Source organism: Ursus arctos, unplaced genomic scaffold, assembly GCF_023065955.2.
Source record: "Ursus arctos isolate Adak ecotype North America unplaced genomic scaffold, UrsArc2.0 scaffold_33, whole genome shotgun sequence".
Lineage (NCBI taxonomy): Eukaryota > Metazoa > Chordata > Mammalia > Carnivora > Ursidae > Ursus > Ursus arctos.
The window spans coordinates 32748890-32761484 of record NW_026623019.1 but is presented as its reverse complement, the minus strand read 5'-3'; the positions used below and the strand labels follow the sequence as shown (position 1 = coordinate 32761484).

At 54.2% G+C, this 12595-nt stretch overlaps 1 long non-coding RNA gene across 2 annotated transcripts in view; it reads left to right on the top strand.

Moving 5' to 3' along the window:
* LOC130542365 (uncharacterized) overlaps nucleotides 1-2875 on the top strand; it is a 46517-nt gene extending 43642 nt beyond the window's left edge. The window contains exon 5 of one of the 2 annotated variants that reach the window (XR_008956863.1): nucleotides 2819-2875. This is a non-coding gene — a long non-coding RNA (uncharacterized LOC130542365). Of the gene's footprint in view, nucleotides 1-508; nucleotides 894-2818 lie in introns of those variants that run through there. The other variant, XR_008956864.1, reaches the window with a different exon arrangement.
* The last annotated feature ends 9720 nt before the right edge of the window (nucleotides 2876-12595 follow it).

Genomic DNA, 12595 nt, shown 5'->3' with positions numbered 1-12595 from the left:
GTCCATTTTTTTGGTGTCAAGTTTGAGGAGTTCTTTATAGATCTTGGATACCAGCCCTTTATCTGTAATATCATTTGCAGATATCTTCTTCGATTCCATAGGTTGCCTTTTTGTTTTGTTGATCGTTTGCTTTGCCGTGCAGAAGCTTTTTATCTTGATGAAGTGCCAATAGTTCATTTTTGCTTTTATTTCCTTTGCCTTTAGAGACGTGGCTTGCAAGAAGTTGTTGTGTCCAAGGTTGAAGAGTTCTTTTGATTTTGATATGAGACAGGAATCCATTATCTTATTTTCCTGATTGTATTCGAGTCCTCTGTCTTTCTTGGTGAGTCTAGCTAAGTTTGTCAGTTTTGTTTATCTTTCCAAAAAAGGCCGCTCTCATGTTCATTGTTTTTTTTTCTTTTTAGTCTCCGTTGGATTTATTTATGCATTCCTTTTTGTTATTTCCTTATTTCTACTAATTTGGGGCTTTGTTGTTTTTTTTTTCTACTTCTTTACCACATATATCAAGTTATTGGAGAGCATTCTCATGGATTGATGAAGACTTGAATTTCTATGAATGTCCCCCATAAAGCTACTTTTGCTGCATCCCATAAGTTTGTGTATGTTGTCTTTTTCATCAGTGTCAAGGTACTTCTAAAATTTTTTTGATTTCTTCTTTGACTGTTGGTTGTTCAGTAGCATGTTGTTAAGTCTCCACATATTTTTTTAAGATTATTTAAGTGTCTGACAGAGAGCGAGACAGCGAGAGAGTGAACGCCAACAGGGGGGTGGGAGAGGGAGAAGCGGGTTTCCCACTGAGCAAGGAGCCTGATATGGGGCTAGATCCCAGGATCCTGGGATCAAGACCTGAGCTGAAAGCAGATCCTTAATGATTGAGCCACCCAGGCCCCAAAAATCTCCACCTATTTTTGACTGCCCCATTTTTTTCTTGAGACTGATTTCTAGTTTCATATCATTGTGGTTGGACAAGATTTGAAGCAGAAGGTGAAGAGAGCATTCAGATGAAAGGTTTGTTTCCTGGAGGGTTTTCTGAGGGCAGACCATGAGTTCAGTGGGGATGGAGGGTTTTGTGAGACGGGGGGTGGGGTTAACCCTCGTTAGAATTACTGACTACTACCATGAAACCTGTGTGCTACCATTCACACCATAGTCCTGATGGACTTGTACTTCATTAGAAATATTTTCTAGGAGGTGTAGGCATAGCCTTCACTTAAAGAAAGGTGCCATGTGGGTTCATGGCATGACCCCAGGTCAGCAACCAGGATGTATGGTATTGTGGGGGATCAGAACCAGGCTTTCTGTGGGAAGTGACAGAAATAGGGTATGGTGAGCTCCATGACCATAGGTGAGGTCCCTAGTGACCCACTGGGTGTTGGGTTCTGTGGATCTGTCTCATCAGGTGCTGTGGAATTCAGGGACACCCTCCTGTCTGTGGATTTGTGTGGAGACAGGTAGACATCAGTGTCTGGCCAGGCACGAGGGTCGCACTGGACCACCACCAGAGGTGCAGCATGCGGGAGAGCCACTGCTTGGTTTCCACGAAAGCTGACCAGGGTCTGTGACCGTGATTCCTAGCAGCTGCAAGGGGAGAGGAGGCCGGGGGTGGTGCACACTTCCTAGACTTGTGGTCAGGACTAGTCTGGAGCCCACTGAAGTCAGCCACACCTGGCACAGAAGGCACCCAGTCAGTGTAGCTGTGGGCACTGCTCCCATGGTACCTTCGGGCCGGCTCCATGCTGCCACCTCCTGCTTTTCATCATCATCTTCAAGGTCATGTGCCTCTGCTCTTGCCCCATGGCCTCCGGGATATTGTCCGTCCTCCATCTAGCCCTCGTCCCTGGTGCCCTGTGCAGTCCGATGCCAGGGTAGCCTTCTCGAGACAAACATCTGGCCCTGATGGAACACTTCCATGGATCTCGTGTGATGCGAGGATGATGCCCTGCCCTGGAAGGGGGCTGCAGGTCCCCAATCAGGAGAGCCATGTCTCCCTTTTCAGCATGGCCTGCCCTCCCCTCAGTCTTCTTCAGGGAAGCTCTCCCCACTTTCTGAGATGACAGCTCTGAACTTAAAAATGAATGTTATTTTACATATCTCTATGCCTTAGTTCATTCATGGCATGTCTTTCAACCCCGTTAGTGGGGTTTTTTTTAGCAGTTCTGAAGGGCTGTCTGCTCAAAGAGGGGACGACCTGGGTGGGGCAGCTTTCCCTCTCATCTCCCTCAGCATGTCTCTGAGCCCTGGGGCCAGCTGTCCCACAGAGGATTGAGGGACACGAGCCAGCCCATCCTGAGCCCAGGCTGTGTCAGATGTGTCGAATGATGCGTGTCGGAGCGGTGCGCACCTGGCATGGGCCAGGGGCAGGCAATGTCTCCTTCTCATTCCTTCCCTCCCTTCCTCCCAAAGGTAGCTCAGAGCAGCCTTCAACCCCTGCATCTCCAGATCCCTTGACCTGTGCCTCCTGTGTTCACCTGGTGACCTTGGAGTTTCGCATGAATTCTCCCACCCCTACCCTCTCCTGTAGCAGTTCCTGGATCATGGGAGGGGTCGGACTCTTGTCTGTTTTTGGTCTTCTTCCTGTCCTGCACCAAGCCCACCCACCTTTGCATCTTCCATGTATGTGCTTGGAAGCAAGCCCATCCACAGGGAACCTATTAGCCAAATGGATCCAGGCAATGAACATTGAAGTAGAGATCCAGGATCCAGAATAAACCTGCTCTGAAATCTGTCCCAAAGTCTGTGACTCTCTCACACTGAAACAGAAACAATAATAGCTTTCTGGACTGTGAAGTGACATGTGTCTCTACTTCCAATCTTGAAGCATAGGTGCTGAGCCTGGACAGAAAAGGACCATGGCTCCCGTCGGCTGGAATCCACGGTAAGAACTCAGTGAAATATGAATTTGAGCCATGAAGTGAATAATTATTGTAGAGTGAATCCTCCCAAGTAGGGCTTATGCACAGTGCACAGGAAAAGTTTTTTCAAAGAGGTTCCTGAAAGAAAAATCTTTTTTTAAAATTTATTTTAATTCATGTAGAGCTAACATGCAGTGTTACATTCGTTTCAGGTGTACAATAGAGAGATTCAGTAATTCTATATATTACTCAGTGGTCATCAAGAAAAGCGTCCACTTAATCCCCTTCATCTATTTCACTCATCCCTCTATCCACCTCCTCTCTGGTAACTATCTGTTTGTTCTCTATTGTTAAGAGTTTGTATTTTGGTGTGTCTCCTTTTTCCTTTTAGGTATTTATTTTTGTTTGTTTTTTAAATTCCCCATTAGAGTGACATTGTATGGGATTTGTCTTTCTCTGACTGACTGATTTTAGTTAGGATAATACTCTCTAGCTCCATCCATGTGGCTGCAAATGGCAAGGTTTCATTCTTTTTCAAGCCGAATTATACTCCATTGTTTGTGTGTGTGTGTGTGTGTGAATACACACATCTATCCTCTCATTTGTCAATTTTTCTACAGACACTTGGGTTGCTTCCATATTGTGATATTGTAAATAATGGTGCAAGAAATATAGGGGAGCACGTATCCTTTTAAGTTACTGTTTTCCTGTTCTTTGGGTAAATACGAGTAGTGTGTTTGTTGGATCGTAGGGTAGTTCTATATTTAATTTTTTGAGGAACCTTCATACTGTTTCCACAGTGGCCACCACAGTTTGCATTCCCACCCACAGTTCGCAAGGATTCCCCTTTATCCACATCCTCCAAACACCTGCTCTTTGTTGTGCTTTTGATGTTAGCCATTCTGACAGGTTTGAGGTATTACCTCATTGTCCTTTGGATTTACATTTTCCTAATGATGGGTGATGGTGAACATCTTTTCACGGGACTGTTGGCCATTTGTATTTCTTCTTTGGAGAAATGTCTGTCCATGTCTTCTGCCTATTTTTTAACTGGATTATTTGTTTTTTGGGGGTTGAGTAGTATCAGTTGTATATGTTTTGGACACTATCCCTTTGTTGCATATGATCTTTGCAAATATCTTCTCCCTTTGAGTAGGTTGTCTTATTATTTTTATGTTTTCATTCTTCTTCTGCCGTGTGGAAACTTTTTATTTTGCTGTATTCCCAATAGTTTATTTTTGCTTTCATTTCCTTTGCCTCAGGACACAGTCTAGAAAAACGTTGGTATGGTCCATGTCAAGAAGTTACTGTCTTCCCTCCTGTAGGATTTTTATGGATTCAGGTCTCATATTGAGGTTTTGAAACTGTTTTGTGTTTGTCTGTATTGTGTAAGAAAGCAGTCTAATTTCATTCTTTTGTGCGTAGCTGTCTAGTTTTCCCAACACCATTTGTTGTAGAGACTGTCATTTTCCCTTTTGATATCGTTGCTTGCTTTGTGGAAGATTCATGGACCACATAATTGTGGGTTTCTGTCTGAACTTGTATCCTGTTCCTTTGGTCGCTGTGTCTATTTTTGTGCCGTACTGTCTTGTTAGGATGACTGCAGCTTTGTAGTATAACCTGAAATCTGAAATTGTGAGTCCTCCAGCTTTGTTTTTCTTTTCCACATTGCACTGGCTGTTCGGAATCTTTAGTGGTTCCATACAAAGGTTTAGGATTGTTTATTCGAGGTCTTTTATTCTTTAATTTAAATTCAATTAGCCAACTTACAGTACATCATTAGTTTCAGATGTAGTCTTCAATAAATTTTCAGTTGTGTGTAACACCCAGTGCTCATTGTATCGTGTGACCTCCTTAATGCTACTCACCCAGTTATGCCCCCCCCCAACTTCTCCTCCAACAATCATCAGTTTCTTGAGATAGCTAAGAGTCCATTATGGGTTTTCTCCCTCTCTGATGACTTCCCATTCTATTTTCCCTTCCTTCCCCTATGGTCTTCTTCCTTGTTTCTGATATTCCACATAGGAGTGAAAGCATATGATCATTGTCTTTTTTTCATTGACTTATTCCACTCAGCATAATACCCTCCAGCTCCACCCAAGTCGGTGTGATGGTAAGTATTCATCCTATCTGATGGCTGAGTAATATTCCATTATATATATGATCCACATCTTCTTTATCCATTCATCTGTCCATGATCATCTGCACTCTTTCCACAATGTGTCTATTATGGATATTGCTGCTATGAACACTGGGGTGCATGTGTCCCGTCTTCACTACCTCTGTCTCTTTGGGGTTAATACCCAGTAGTGCAATTGCTGGGACATAGGGTAGCTTTATTTATAACTTCTTGAGGAAACTCCGTACCATTTTCAAGAGTGGCTGTACCGGACTGCGTTCGTACAGGGGTGTAAGAGGGTTCCCGTTTCTCCACATCCTCTCCAACATGTATAGTTTCATGTCTTCTTATTTTTAGATATTCGGCGTCGTGTGATATGGCATCTATAGGGGTTTAGACTTGCATTTCCCTGAAGCCAAGTGATATGAAGCATTTATGCATGTATCTTTTGGTCACCAGTACGTCATCAGTGAAATGACTTCCCATTTTAATCCATCTCAAGACCTAAAGCTGGGTAAGGCACTGAAGCTGGATGATGCCATCGGTTGGAAGTGTGGAGAATTTCAAAAGATCTCCGTGGAGAGCAAGTTTAAAGGTCAGTGTGAAGCTACTAATTGGATCCGGGGAGATCTCTGAAAGTGGGGGTTGCCTGGAATGGGCTGAGGGTGGCCCTCCGATTTTCCTATGAATCCTTGCTGCAGTCCTAAATGGACAGTTTCCTGCTCTGGGACATGCTGAGTCCTCTAGTTGTGCAGAGGTAAGCCCAATGCCTGGTGCCTTGGAGGCAGGCAAACGGGGAGGGACCCTCAGCAGAAGACCCAGGGTTATGTTAGGCCTCAAGGGACAGCAGGTCCAAAATTCCCAGTGCTCAGAGAACTCCCAGGCCGAGTGAGATGAGGGCACAAGGGCGGGTGAGTGTGAGCCTTGGGGTTTCATCCAGAAGGGCCCACAAAGGTCGGGGTTCACCAGAAGGGGCTCTCAGGGGGTGCCCCAATTCTCTTGCCCTGAATGCTCTGTTGTGCCCCAGAATGGTACAGTTTACTGTGGGTTGCAGGCTGAGTCCTACGGTGGGGCTTGGGTGTCCCCAATCCCCCGGAGTGGGGTGCCAGGACCCTGGGGAGGGGCCCCTCTGTGGCCAACCTAGGGTAAGGGTTAGGGTCCAGGAGCCCGGCAGGGACAATCTGCAAGCTGTGCAGCGAGCTCTGTGGAGGGCTGAGAGGAGGCCATGGGGGAGGGTGAGCATGGGCCTCAGGGTTGGGGCACATGGGGCTGCCAAAGGATGGGGATGGGCTCTGGGGGCCTCCCCAAGTTCTCGTTCCCTGTAGGCTCCGTAGAGCCCCAAGGGTCACGGTTTGCTGTCAGGTGGCAAGCTGAGTCCTGCGGTCGGGTATAGCTATCCCAATTCCCCGGTGCTGCGGTGTAAGGCTCCTGGGGAGGCCCCCACACCCACAGCCGACCTACGGCTAGGGTTAGGCCCAGGAGCCCCGCAGGCCCGATCTGTTGGCTGTATGGCTAGTTACATGGGCTGAGGTGAGGGTGTGGGGAGGGTGAGCGTGGGCCTCAGGGTTGGGGTGCGGAGGCTGCCGACGTTCGCTGGTGGCTCAGGACGGCCCTCCTGGTTCTCCTGCCCTGAATGCTCTATGGCCTCCCAAGGTGCACGGTTTCCTGCAGGGTGGCAGACTGAGTCCTGCTGTGGGGCTCAGGTGTCCCGAATCCCCACAGCTGCGGCTCCAGGCTCCTGGGGAGGGGCCCCTCCACAGATGAACTAGGGTTACGGTTGGAGCCCAGGAACCCCGCAGGCCAGATCTGCCCACTATGTGGCGAGCTTCGCCACGGGCTGAGGTGAGTGTGTGGGGTGGGGTGAGCATGGGCTTCAATGGTGGGTTTAGGTATTGCCGAAGTTCGCCGGGGTCTCTGGGGGCCCTCCTTGTTCTCCTGCCCTGAATGCTCTACAGCCTCCCAAGGGGCACGGTTTCCTGCGGGCTGACAGGCTTTGTCCTGCAGTGGGGCTCAGGTGTCCCCAGTCCCTGGGGCTGCGGCACCGGGCCCCAGGGGAGGGGCCCTACCCAGCCGACCTAGGGTCAGGTCTAGGCCTCAGGTACCCGGCAGGCCTGATCTGCCGGCTCTGCGATGAGCTTGGTGGCAAGCTGAAGGGAAGGCGTGGTGCGCGATGATCGTGGGCCTCAGGGTTGGGGTGTAGGGATCTGCCGAAGATAGCTGGGGGCTCAGGGGGGCCCTACCAGTTCTCCTGCACGGGATGCTCTGTGGCGCCCCAAGGGGCATGGTTTCCTGAGGGGTGGCAGGCTGAGTCCCGTGGTAGGGCTCAGGTGTACCCAATCCCCGGGGTTAGAGTACGGATTAGGGTATGGGTTAAGGTTAGGGTATGGGTTACGGTTAGGGTATGGGTGAGGGCAGGGGTTAGGGTTAGGGTAAGGAGAGGGTACGGTTTAGGGTTGGGTTTAGGGGTTACAGGTTAGAGGTTATGGGTTAGGGTACAGATTAGGGTTTAGGGTACAGGTTAGGGTTTAGGGTTTGGGTTTAGGGTTAGGGTAAGGGTTGGAGTACGGGTTAGGTTTAGGGTACGGGTTAGGGTTAGGGTATGGGTTAGGGTATGCATTAGGGTACGGTTTAGGGTACGGGTTAGGGTACGGTTTAGGGTAAGTGTTGGCATACGGATTTGGGTACGGCTTAGGGTATGGGTTAGGGTTAGGGTACGGGTTAGGGAACGGGTTAGGGATAGGGATTGGGTACGGTTTATGGTTAGGGTATGGGTTAGGGTACGTGTTAGGGTACAGGTTAGGGTTAGGTATGGGTTAGGGTATGGGTTAGGGTCTGGGATAGAGATAGGGTACAGGTTAGGGTATGGGTTAGGGTACGGGTTAGGGTATGGGTTAAGGTTAAGTTAAGGGTACTGGTTAGGGTTAGGGTCCGGGTTATGGTTTAGGGTTACGGTTAGGGTATGGGTAGGGTTAGGGTACGGGTTATGGTACGAGTTAGGGTATGGGTTAGGGTCAGGGTTTAGGGTTTAGGGTTAAAGTTAGGGCATGTGTTAGGGTACTTGTTAGGGATACGGTTAGGATTATGGTACGGTTTAAGTTACGGGTTAGGGTACAGTTTAGGGTACAGGTTAGGGTACGGGTTAGGGTACGGGTTAGAGTACGTGTTAGGGTTGTGGTTAGGGTTAGGGTACAGGTTAGGGTTAGGGTTAGGGTACGGGTAGAGTTAGGGTTAGGGTACGGGTTAGGGTTAAGTTTAGGGTTAGGTTACGGGTTAGGGGTAGGGTTAGCTGAAGGGGTAGGGTTAGGGGTAGGGTTAGGGGTATGGTAGGGGTCAGGGTAGGGTTAGGGTTTAGGGTTAGGGTTTGGGGTTTGGGTTAGGGTTAGGGTTTAGGGTTTTGTGTTAATGTAAGGTTTTAGGGTTTAAGGATTAGGGTTTAGGGTTAGGCTAAGCGTAGGGTTAGTGTTAGGGTAAGGGTTAGGGGTTAGGGTTAGGGTTAGGAATAGTAGTTAAGGTTTAGGGTTTAAGGTTAGGGGTTAGGGTTTAGGTTTAGGGTTAGATCCCAGTAGGCCATCAGGACCAATGCGCCGGCTGTGTGGCGAGCGGAGGAGAGGTACGAGGTGAGGGCGCTGGCGAGCAAGAGTATGGTATCCAGCGTTTTGGCACAGGGGACCTTTGAATGTCGCTAGAGGCTCCGAGGGCTCTGCCCGTTCTCCTGCCCTGAATGACTGGTGGCGCCCCTAGCGGACCGGGTGGTGGCGGGGTGGCAATGTGAGTCTGGCACTGCGGTTTGGGGGTCCCCAATGCCATGTGTTGCAGCGCAAGACCCCTTGGGAGGGGCCCCTCTGGGGCCGTCCTAAGGTTACTGTTAGCACCCAGGAGTCCGGTAGACATGATCCGCCAGCTGTGCGGTAGCGGAGTGCCAGGCCGAGGTGAGGGCGCTGGCGAGCGAGAGCGTGGGCCCAAGCGTTTTGGAGCGGGGGGGCCTTTGATTGTCACCGGGGGCTTGGAGGGCCCTGCCCATTCTCCCGCCCTGAATGACCGGTGGCGCCCCTAGCGGCCCGGGTGATGGCGGGGCGGCAGGGTGAGTCCGGTGCTGAGGCTCGGGCTTCCCTATACCTGACGTTGCAGTGCCAGGCCCCTTGGGAAGGGCCCCTCTGGGGCTGATGTAGGGTTAGAGTTAGCCCTCAGGAGGCCGGCAGGCCCGATCCACCGTCTTGAGGCGAATGGAGTCGCAGTCCGAGGTGAGGGCGCTGGCGAGCGGAGCATGGGCCCCAGCGTTTTGGTGCTGGGGGCTTTCAAAGTTCACCGGGGCTCAGAGGGCCCTGCCTGTTCTCCCGCCCAAAATGACCGGTGGCGCCCTAGCACCACTGGTGTCAGTGGGGCAGCAGGGTGAGTCCGGCATTATGACTCGAGGATCCCCAATCCCCGGCGTTGTGGCGGCAGGCCCCTTCAGAGGGGCCCCTCTGGGGCCGACCTAGGATTAGAGTTATCCCCCAGGAGGCCGGTAGGCCTGATCCGCCAGCTGTGCGGAGAGCGGAGGGGCGGGCTGAGGTGAGGGCGCTGGCGAACTCCAGCGTGGGTCCCAGCGTTTTGGCGCAGATGGCCTTCAAAAGTCACCGGAGTCTCGAGGGCCCTGCCCATTCTCCCACCCTGAAGGACCAGTGACGCCCCAGCGGGCCCGATGTCGACAGGGCGGCAGGGTGAGTCTGGCGCTGCGGCTCAGGTGTCCCCAATCCCCGCCTTTGGTCACCAGTCCCCTTGGGTGGGGCCCCTCTGGGGCCAACCTAGAGTTAGTGTTAGCCCCCAGGAGGCCGGCAGGCCCCATACGCCAGCTGTGCGGTGAGCAGAGGGGCGGGCCATGGTGAGGGCACTGGCGAGCTGGAAGGTGGTACCCAAAGTTTTGGTGCCGGGGGCCCTCGAATGTCGCCGGGGACATGGACGGCCCTGCCCGTTCTCCCGCCCTGAATGAGTGGTGGCTCCCCTAGAGCCCGAGTGGTGGCAGGGCGGCAGGTTGGGTCTGGCGCTGAGGCTCGGGGGTCCCCAATGCCAGGCGTTGCGGCACCAGGCCCCTTGGGAGGGGCCCCTTGGGGGCCGACCTAGGGTAAAGGTTAGCTCCTGGAGGCCGGCAGGTACGATCCGCCGTCTGGGGCGAAAGGAGGTGCGGTCGAAGATCAGGGCGCTGGGGAGCAGGAGAGTGGGCCCCAGCGTTTTGGAGCTGGGGGACTTCAAAGGTCACCGGGGCAGGGAGGGCCCTGCCCGTTCTCCCGTCCTGATTGATCGGTGGTACCCTAGCGATCCGGGTGTGGGCAGGGCGGAAGAGTGAGTCCAGCGTTGTGACTCGGGGGTCTCCAATCCCTGGCGTTCGGTGGCAGTCCCTTTGGGAGGGGCCCCTTGGGGGCCGACCTAGGGTTAGGGTTAGCCCCCAGGAGGCTGGCAGGCTCGATCCACCGGCTCTGTGGCGAATGGAGGGGTGGGTCAAGGTGAGGTCGCTGGCGAGCAGAAGCGTGGGCCCCAACATTTTTGCCCGGTGGGCCTTCGAATGTCACAGGGGGCTCGGAGGGCCCTGCTCGTTCTCCCGCCATGAAGGACCGGCGACGCCCCTAGCTCCCCGGGTGGCAGCGGGGGTGGCAGGGTCAGTCCGGCACTAGTGCTTGGGTTTCCCCAATCCCCAGCGTTGCGGCACCAGGCCCCTTGGGAGGGGCCCCTCGGGGACTGTCCTAGGGTTAGGTTAACCCCCAGGAGGCCAGCAGTCCTGATCCGCCAGCTGTGCAGTGAGCGGAGAGATTGACCGTGGTAGGGCACAGTCGAGCGTTAGCATGGTACCCAGCGTTTTGGCGTGGGGGGCCTTCTTATTTCATCGGAGGCTCGGAGGGCCCTGCCGGTTATCCCGCCCTCAATGCCCAGCAGTGCTCCTAGCGGCCCGCGTTGCGGCAGTGCGGCTGGGTGTGCCCAGCGCTGGGGCTTGCAGGTCCCCAATCCCTACCATTGAGGCACCAAGCCTCTTGGGAGGGGCCACTCTGGGGCTCACCTAGGGTTAAGTTTAGCCCCAAGGAGCCCGGGAGGCTGGATCCACCAGCTGTGTGGCTAGACGGGGGGCGGGCCAAGGTGAGGGCACTGTAGAGCGGGAGCGTGGGCCTCAGCGTTTTGGCGTGGGGGACCTACGAATGTTGCCGGGGGCTCGGAGGGCCCTGCCCGTTCCCCCACCCTGAATGACCAGTGGTGCCCCAAGTGGCCCGGTGGTGGTGGAGGGGCAGGTTGAGTATATCGCTGGGGCTTGGGGGTCCCCAATCTCCGGTGTCGTGGCACCAGGCCCTTTGGGAGTGCCCTTCGGGGGCCGACCTAGGGTTAGGGTTAGCCCCCAGGAGGCCGGCAGGCCCGATACGATGTCTGTGGGGCGAGCAGAGGGGTGGGCCAAGGTGAGGGCTCTGGGGAGTGGAATCGTGGTACCCAACGTTTTGGCATGGGGGTCCTTCGAAGGTCACCAGGGGTCTGAGGATCCTGCCCTTTCTCCTGCCCTGAATGACTGGCGGCACCCTTAGCGGCCTGGGTGGTGGCGTGGAGGCATGGTGAGTCTGACGCTGAGGCTCGGGAATCCCCAATCCCAGGCGCTGGGGCGCCAGGCCCCTAGGATGGGCCCCTTGGGGCTGACCTAGGGTTAGGTTTAGCCCCTAGGAGGCCTGCAGTCCTGATTTGCCGGCTGTGTGACAAGCGGAGGGGCAGACTGAGGTGAGGGCCCAGGTGAGTGGGAGCATGGGCCCCAGTGTTTTGGCGCAGATGGCCTTCGAAAGTCACTGGGTTCTCGAGAGCCCTGCCCGTTCTCCCACCCTGAATGACCTGCGATGCCCCAGTGGGTCTGGTGTCGGCGGGGGTGGCAGGGTGATTCCGGCGCTGCAGCTAGGGGGTCCCTAATCCCAGGCATTGTGGCGCCAGTCCCCTTGGGAGTGGCCCCTCAGGGGCTGACCTAAGGTAGGGTCAGACCCCAGGAGGCCGGCAGGACCGATATGCCACTGTGGGGCGAGCGGAGGGGCAGGCTGAGGTGAGGGTGCCGGTGAGTGGGAGCATGGCCACAGCGGTTTGGCTCTGGGGGCCTTTAATGTCCCGCGGCTCAGAAAGCCCTGCCCCTTCAACCGACCTGAATGACTGGCGGCGCCCCTAGCGGCCTGGGTGACTTGGGACGGCAGGGTGAGACTGGCATTACGAATCAGGAGTCCCCAATTCCCGGCGTTGCGGGATCAATCCCCTTAGGATGGGCCCCTCGTGGGCCGATCAAGGGTTAGAGTTAGCTCCCAGGAGGCCGGCAGGCCCGATATGCCAGCTAGACTGCGAGAGGAGGGGTGGGCCGAAGTAAAGGTGCTGGCGAGCAGGAGCCTGGGCACCGGCGTTTTGACTTGGGGCTTTCAAAGTTCGCCGGGGTCTCGAGGGCCCTGCCCGTTCTCCCACCCTGAATGAACAGCGATGCCCCAGCGTGCCCGGTGTTAGCGGGAGGCAGGATGAGTCTGGCGCTGGGGCTCGGGGGTCCCCAATCCCCGGCGTTGCGGGGGCAGGCCCCTTGGGAGGGGCTCCTCGTGGGCCGACCTAGGGTTAGAGTTAGCCCCCAGGAGGCTGGCAGGCCCAATCCTCTGGC